This window comes from Octopus bimaculoides, chromosome 4 (genome assembly GCF_001194135.2).
Source record: "Octopus bimaculoides isolate UCB-OBI-ISO-001 chromosome 4, ASM119413v2, whole genome shotgun sequence".
NCBI classification, from domain to species: domain Eukaryota; kingdom Metazoa; phylum Mollusca; class Cephalopoda; order Octopoda; family Octopodidae; genus Octopus; species Octopus bimaculoides.
This window is the reverse complement of record NC_068984.1, coordinates 144,027,802-144,034,534: the sequence shown is the minus strand read 5'-3', so window position 1 is coordinate 144,034,534 and position 6,733 is coordinate 144,027,802. Positions and strand designations below refer to the sequence as shown.

The 6,733-nt window shown below is 40.4% G+C and overlaps 1 protein-coding gene across 1 annotated transcript in view; it reads left to right on the top strand.

The window, feature by feature from the left end:
• LOC106876479 (protein deltex-like) overlaps nt 1-6,733 on the top strand; it is a 105,553-nt gene that overhangs the window by 92,802 nt on the left and 6,018 nt on the right. The window lies entirely within an intron of this gene.

Below are 6,733 nucleotides of genomic sequence, written 5' to 3'. Positions count from 1 at the left end.
TATATATATCGCTGTTTGAAACGATCGTGTGCATGAGTTCAAATTCTTTCAAATTTTAACATCTCCATTTTTAACAAATCTATTGAGTTCTATGGGATACCTTTCCATAAATTCACACAACACACCATATACAAGTATTATTTTCATATTCACAAACTTACGCCAGAAAGCTACCTGCAAAATATGAAGAATCTTTATAAGAAATCGGTTTTTTGAATCCTCCAAAATAAAGGACGAAATATAATTCAACCTTTTCACAAATATATTATTATTAACATTATTAAACAACCTTCTACACACACGCGCACACACTCCATTTAACAGTTTATAGAGGGCACTTCGAATTGATTTTGGTGCTTTTAATATTATTTGCCTAAAGTGAGACTGTTTCTGCATGGCAAACGCCGTGAAAATTCCTCTTTTCAGGCTCAATATGATCCGAACAAATTTGAACTGATTATAAAGTCTGTTTAAATATACATACATACATACATACATGCATAGGAGTTTGCAAATCCAGTGCCCAAGACACACTTCCAGCTTCATACCCATTATTATTGGAGCAATAGGATACATACCGACCCGTCTGGAGCAAAGTATAGTTGAACTTCGGTTCTTGGGGTAAGAACGCAAATCCTTAATTCTTAAACTACAAACGATGACAATATCTGAGACCATAAAAATCTGTAAAACCTCCTTAAGATTTAAAAGGTGATGATTAAAACAAAATACTTTCCTTCACAACCTTGCTACCAAGCAGTAAGTGGCCGGTCGAAATTTCCTGTGAATTATAAAGAGAAAGAAAAGGGACCACATATTTACAAAGACTGGAAGCTCTCTTGACTGCGAAAGTCTTTCCGCTTTGTTAGCGAGCGGCTTGAACTCTCTAAAGAAGGAGGAGGATTTAAATAAAACTTAAAACAAAATCCTGCACACACATCCATCATGCTTATACACAACACATGCATGTACGCAAATATACTAAAAATAGGCCCAGGATATTTTCTGCTTGGCGGCCACTTCGGTTTTGTGCCAATTGGTTTCATAGACCCACACTTTTTGCAACAGTAAATATAAAATGTACGTTGTATGAATTACCGAGTGGCTGTGTGGTAAGTAGCTTGCTTACCAGCCACATGGTTCCGGGTTCATTCCCACTGCGTGGCAACCTGGGCAAGTGTCTTCTACTATACCTTCGGGCCGACCAAAGCCTTGTGAGTGGATTTGGTGGACGGAAATTGAAAGAAGCCCGTCGTATATATGTATATATATACATATGTTTGTGTGCCTGTGTTTGTCCCCCCAACATCGCTTGACAACCGATGGTGGTGTGTTTACGTCCCCGTAACTTAGCGGGTCGGCAAAAGAGACCGATAGAATAAGTACTAGGCTTACAAAGAATAAGTCCTGGGGTCGATTTTCTCGACTAATGGCGGTGCTCCAGCATGGCCGCAGTCAAATGACTGAGACAATTAAAAGAGTAAAAGAGTACCATGGCCATCATCGAAATTCAAAAACAAAGGCAAGTGCTCTTAGAAGTGTGTTCACAAGTATGTTAACAAATAGCCCTAACGTGTGTGTGTGTGTGTCCCCGCAAATATTCTCATATCTGTGTGTCTCTCTTTCTTTCTATTCCCATTCTCTCTCATTCTCTCTATATGTGCCCACCCCCAACTCGTCATGAAGTACTCTTGTTGATGTAGAGAGGTCATTGTAAACTGACAATGGAACCGAAAAGAATTTCAAGTGAACATCAACGCACCAAACTGTTGTTGTCATTACCTTTGTTGTTGTTGCTGCTGCTGCTACTGCTGCTGCTGCTACTGCTGCTGCTGCTACTGCTGCTGCTGCTACTGCTGCTACTGCTGCTACTGCTGCTGTTGTTGTTGTTGTTGTTCGATTTGTTGTTAGAGTGACAGAGTTAAATAGATAGAGAGAGAGAGTTATTTGCACTGACGCTTCAGCTATCTGACCGACATTCCCCACTCGAGGATGGTGGGGGCCCACTGAATAATTAATCGAATGTTGATGGTCCATCAGTTTACAGCGTTCAGTGGGAAACCTCCCATGGGGGCCCCTGCGAAAATGGCAGCAGGTATTAGAGCTTTTCTTCTGAAGCCATTAGAATTTATAAGAGAGGTAGGAGGAGGAGGAGGAGGAGGATGAGGAGGAGAAGCAAGAGGAGCAAGAGAGTAACAAGATAGAGCGAACACCTCACTACCACCTCCACCACTCCAACGCCTCTCTATCTACTACTACTACTACTACTACTACTACTACTACTACTACTACTACTACTACTACTACTACTACCACCAGCGCCACCAGCACCACCAGCACCACCGCTACTATATTACTCTTCAGTCCTGACTACCATCACAATAGCAACAACAACCTACACACCACCAATACACCACAGTGCTATGTACTATACACTTGTCCTGTAACTTTAAACTGCGTCTCGTAGTGTGGGCCCTAGTACTCTCGTACCAGGGTTTTCAAGGATGTGGAACCACCCATTTTGTCATTATTGTTCCCGGGTGGACTCTAACTCAGAGTAGTAACACCTATGAGGGTCCTAGCCATGGGTTAATCAGCATGTCATGGAAAGGTCCTTCGCAGACACCCCAATGCACCCGGAGCAACTGATACCCTTCAGCACTTTAACTACTCATCTAAGAGAAGATAACTCTATGCAAATCCTTCATTTTGGTAACTCTTGGGCTCGTGGCACTTGTACCAGACCAATACACGTCTGGGAAATGAGAGAGTAAGACTAGCTCTGCATAAACCATGACCATTATAATAATGTAGTAATCACTCGCCATATCGCGGTTTACATATCGGGCCCTCAGCACATCGCGGATTTTTCTGGTTAATATATGTAAATTTATATTGGGGACTCCTCAGTACATCACATACATACATACATACATACATATATATATATATATATATATATATATATACACATACTGTAAATTTTAGAGGTACTACTTGATAAGTATAAGCACCTGTTTATGCCGGATAGTGGCAGAGGTGAAAAAATATATTAAACGTAAATTGAAAACAGAACACAAAGGAGCTTTAAACCATCCTTTGTATCAACAATATATACTGATATAATGATATAATGATATAATGACAATTTGTGTATAAAACTTGAAACACGTGTACCGCGACATCCTTTGTGTTCTGTTTTCAATTTACGTTATATATATATATATATATTTTTTTCGACGGCCTTTTAGTTTCCGTCTAACAAGGCTATGGTCGACCTGAGGCTACATTAGAACACTTGCCCAAGGTACCACGCAGTGCGACTGAACCCAGAACCATGTGGTTGGGAAGCACACACACACATATATATCAGAAGTTAGACAGAGAAGAGAAAAATAGACGAAACTGGGCGAAACCATAACAGATAAAAAAGGAGAGAAAACCATTATACAAGGAACATTCACTGCTGACTTTCTCATCAGTTTGCATCCGAGACATTTTATTGGTTTCACGCTATTTAAATATGTGTGTGTGTGTGTGTGTGTGTGTGTGTGTGTTTGTAGTTGTCCCCTATCATCGCTTAACAACCGGTATTAGCTTGTTTACGCTCCCGTAGCTTAGCGGCGCGGCAAAATGGGCCGACAGAATAAGTACCAGATTTTTTTTTTTAAAGTACAGAGGTCGGTTCATTTGACTAAAACCTCTCCGAGTCGGTGCCCCAGAATGGCCACAGTCCAATTACTGAAACAAATAAAAGATAAACGAGAAATGAGGTCTTGTTGATCAGATCTGACCTGGGGTTAAACAACAACAGCAAAAACAATAACAACAGCAACCACCACCACCACCACCACTATCTCAGAAACTACAATCATCGCGACATTTTACAATAGTTATTTTTTTCTTCTTCTTTCTAATAAGTAGGTTGACGCTGGACAAATAAAACTACAAAATTGTCAAACCAGTAACAAACGGTTACTAAGCAATAAAATCTACTTGACTATTTTTATATGTCTGTATGAATCAATGAAGACAAGGAACGAGGAGGATGAAATAAAATGTGGGAATGCAGACGACCAAGGAGTCGGCAGACGACCCAATTTCTTCTCGCCTTACAATAGTGTTTAAATAAGTAGATGTTTAGTTATTTTGTCATTTATATGACCATTTAATCATTGGTTAATGAAATATGACGCTGTGATCGGTTGAATTTCTTGAAAAGAATAATTTAAAAAAAAGTTCTGTCTTTGGAAATGTGAGACGTTTAACACAATGCTGCACCTCCAGGTGCACCTTTCAGTTGGTGACATGGGTGGTTACTGTATTGTCTTTTGCTGTAGTAGGAAGGTATTTGTGTTACACCTACACTGTTATTGTGTTGCAAGGTTTGTTTGGCTATTTCTTGTGTTGTATTGTTTCTCGTGAAAGCTTTTACAGTCTATTATGAGATGTTTGTGTGTAATGTTTTGTATCATTATTTAACCCCCAACTTAGTGTCTGATCAAATGGAAAAACCCTCGGTCTCGTGGTTAGAGTGTTTGGCTCACGGTCATAAAGTCGAGGGTTCATTTCCTGAATCGGTTAGCGTGATGTGTCCTTGAGTAAGGCACGAGGTAACAAATCTTTGATCACCTCAGGAATACACTAGGGGCCAAGATTTGGTCAGGTCGGAGCAAGAGTAACTGACAAGGTTTTGGTCAGCCCGGTTGCACGAGGTAACAAATCTTTAATCACCTCGGGAATACACTAGGGGCCAAGATTTGGTCAGGTCGGGGCAAGAGTAACTGACAAGGTTTTGGTCAGCCCGGCACTAAAGTAGACAACATTTCAGTTAGTTCGGGGCTAAAATCGAAAGCAATGTACCTTTATGTCTTTATGTCTGTGTCTGTCCCCAGTCACCGCTTGACAACCGGTGTTGGTGTGTCTACGTCCTCGCAACTTAGCCGTTCGGCAAAAGTGACTAATAGAATAAGTATTATGATCAAAAAAGAAAATACTGGGGTCGATTCATTCGACTAAAAAGTCTTCAAGGTGGTGCCCCAGCATGGCCGCAGTTTAATGAATGAAACAATTGAAATATAGAAGATAAAAGAAATGCGTACGTGTGCATGTGCACGCGCATACACGCACACACGCATATATGTACGCACATACATACATGCATACAAACATGCATACATACATACATACATGGATACATGCATACATACACATACATACACACACGTGCATGGCTACATACATATATTCATAAATGCATACCTACATGCATACGTACAAACATGCACACATACATACATGTATACATACACACATACATATATGCATGTGTACATAACACATACATGCATACCTACATGTATACATGCATGCCTACATGCATGCCTACATGCATACATACATACACACATACATACGTGCATGCATATACACATATAAACACACATACATACATGCGTACATACATACATACATACATACATACATACATACATACATACATACATGCATGCATACATACATACATACATACATACATGCATAGACACACACATACATACATACATATATACATACATTCATACATACATACATACATACATACATACATACATACATACATACATGCGTGCATACATACATACATACATGCATAGACACACACATACATACATACATATATACATACATTCATACATTCATACATACATACATACATACATACATACATACATACACGCATACATAAGTATGGGCGGATGATAAAACGAATCATACCTACAAAGCAAAACAAAACAAAAAAAAAGAGAAAAGAAAAGAAAAACGGAAGTGGCTATAATCGACCATATGTAGCGATAATTCGAATATTAGATTAGAAGTCAGAAATGGATTTCGGCATAATTATCACATTTAAAATCAGTCACGTGTGTCCTGAATTCTGTTCCTGTTTGTTGATTGGTTGCTTAGAGTTGTGCGTTGTGCTGTGTTAGCCAATTATTTCACAAATATCACTTATTGATCTTTTATTATCGACGAAGAAATAATCAGAGCCGCAAGGTGAGAATACGAAAACAGCCGGGTGGTTATTGTTGTTGTTGTTGTGGTGGTGGTGGTCTTGGTATGGGGTGGGTGGGATGGTGGTATAGCGATGACGGTGGTAGTGGTGGTGGTGACGTATCATGGTGCCGATGGTGGCGTCGGCGCCTATGGTGACGTTGGCGCCGATGGCGGCGTTGGCGGCGATGGTGACAGGGACGCTGATGGTAGCGGTGATGCGGCCGATGGTGATGGAGGTGATGCGAGTGACGATGTTCTTATTGCCTAAACCCTTACTAGCTTTGACCAATCAATTCTATAATCGAAGGATTCCTAGCCATGACCACCCTAACTTTTCATTATTCCACATCGCTACACTGTCTACTGTATCCTTTATTATTATTTTTTTTATTGAAGACGACAGGATGCGATTGAGAGAGTTTTGGCTGTTATTTCTAGCGGTTCGAACAACCACATAGAGGTTTTTCCGTTGATGAGTGTTGGTGTCATGGTTGGTGGGTGTGTTGGTGGTAGTGAGGTTGCTGTTGGTGAGGAATGTAGTGGCGGTGGTGGTGGTGGTGGTAGTGGTCACAGGCAAATCTCTCACATTTCGAGGTGCTGAAAGCTCACCTGATCTACTACAGTTTTCAGCTCCAGGTGTCGCGGTAAGATCAAAGAGAACTGCTGGGATGAGGGT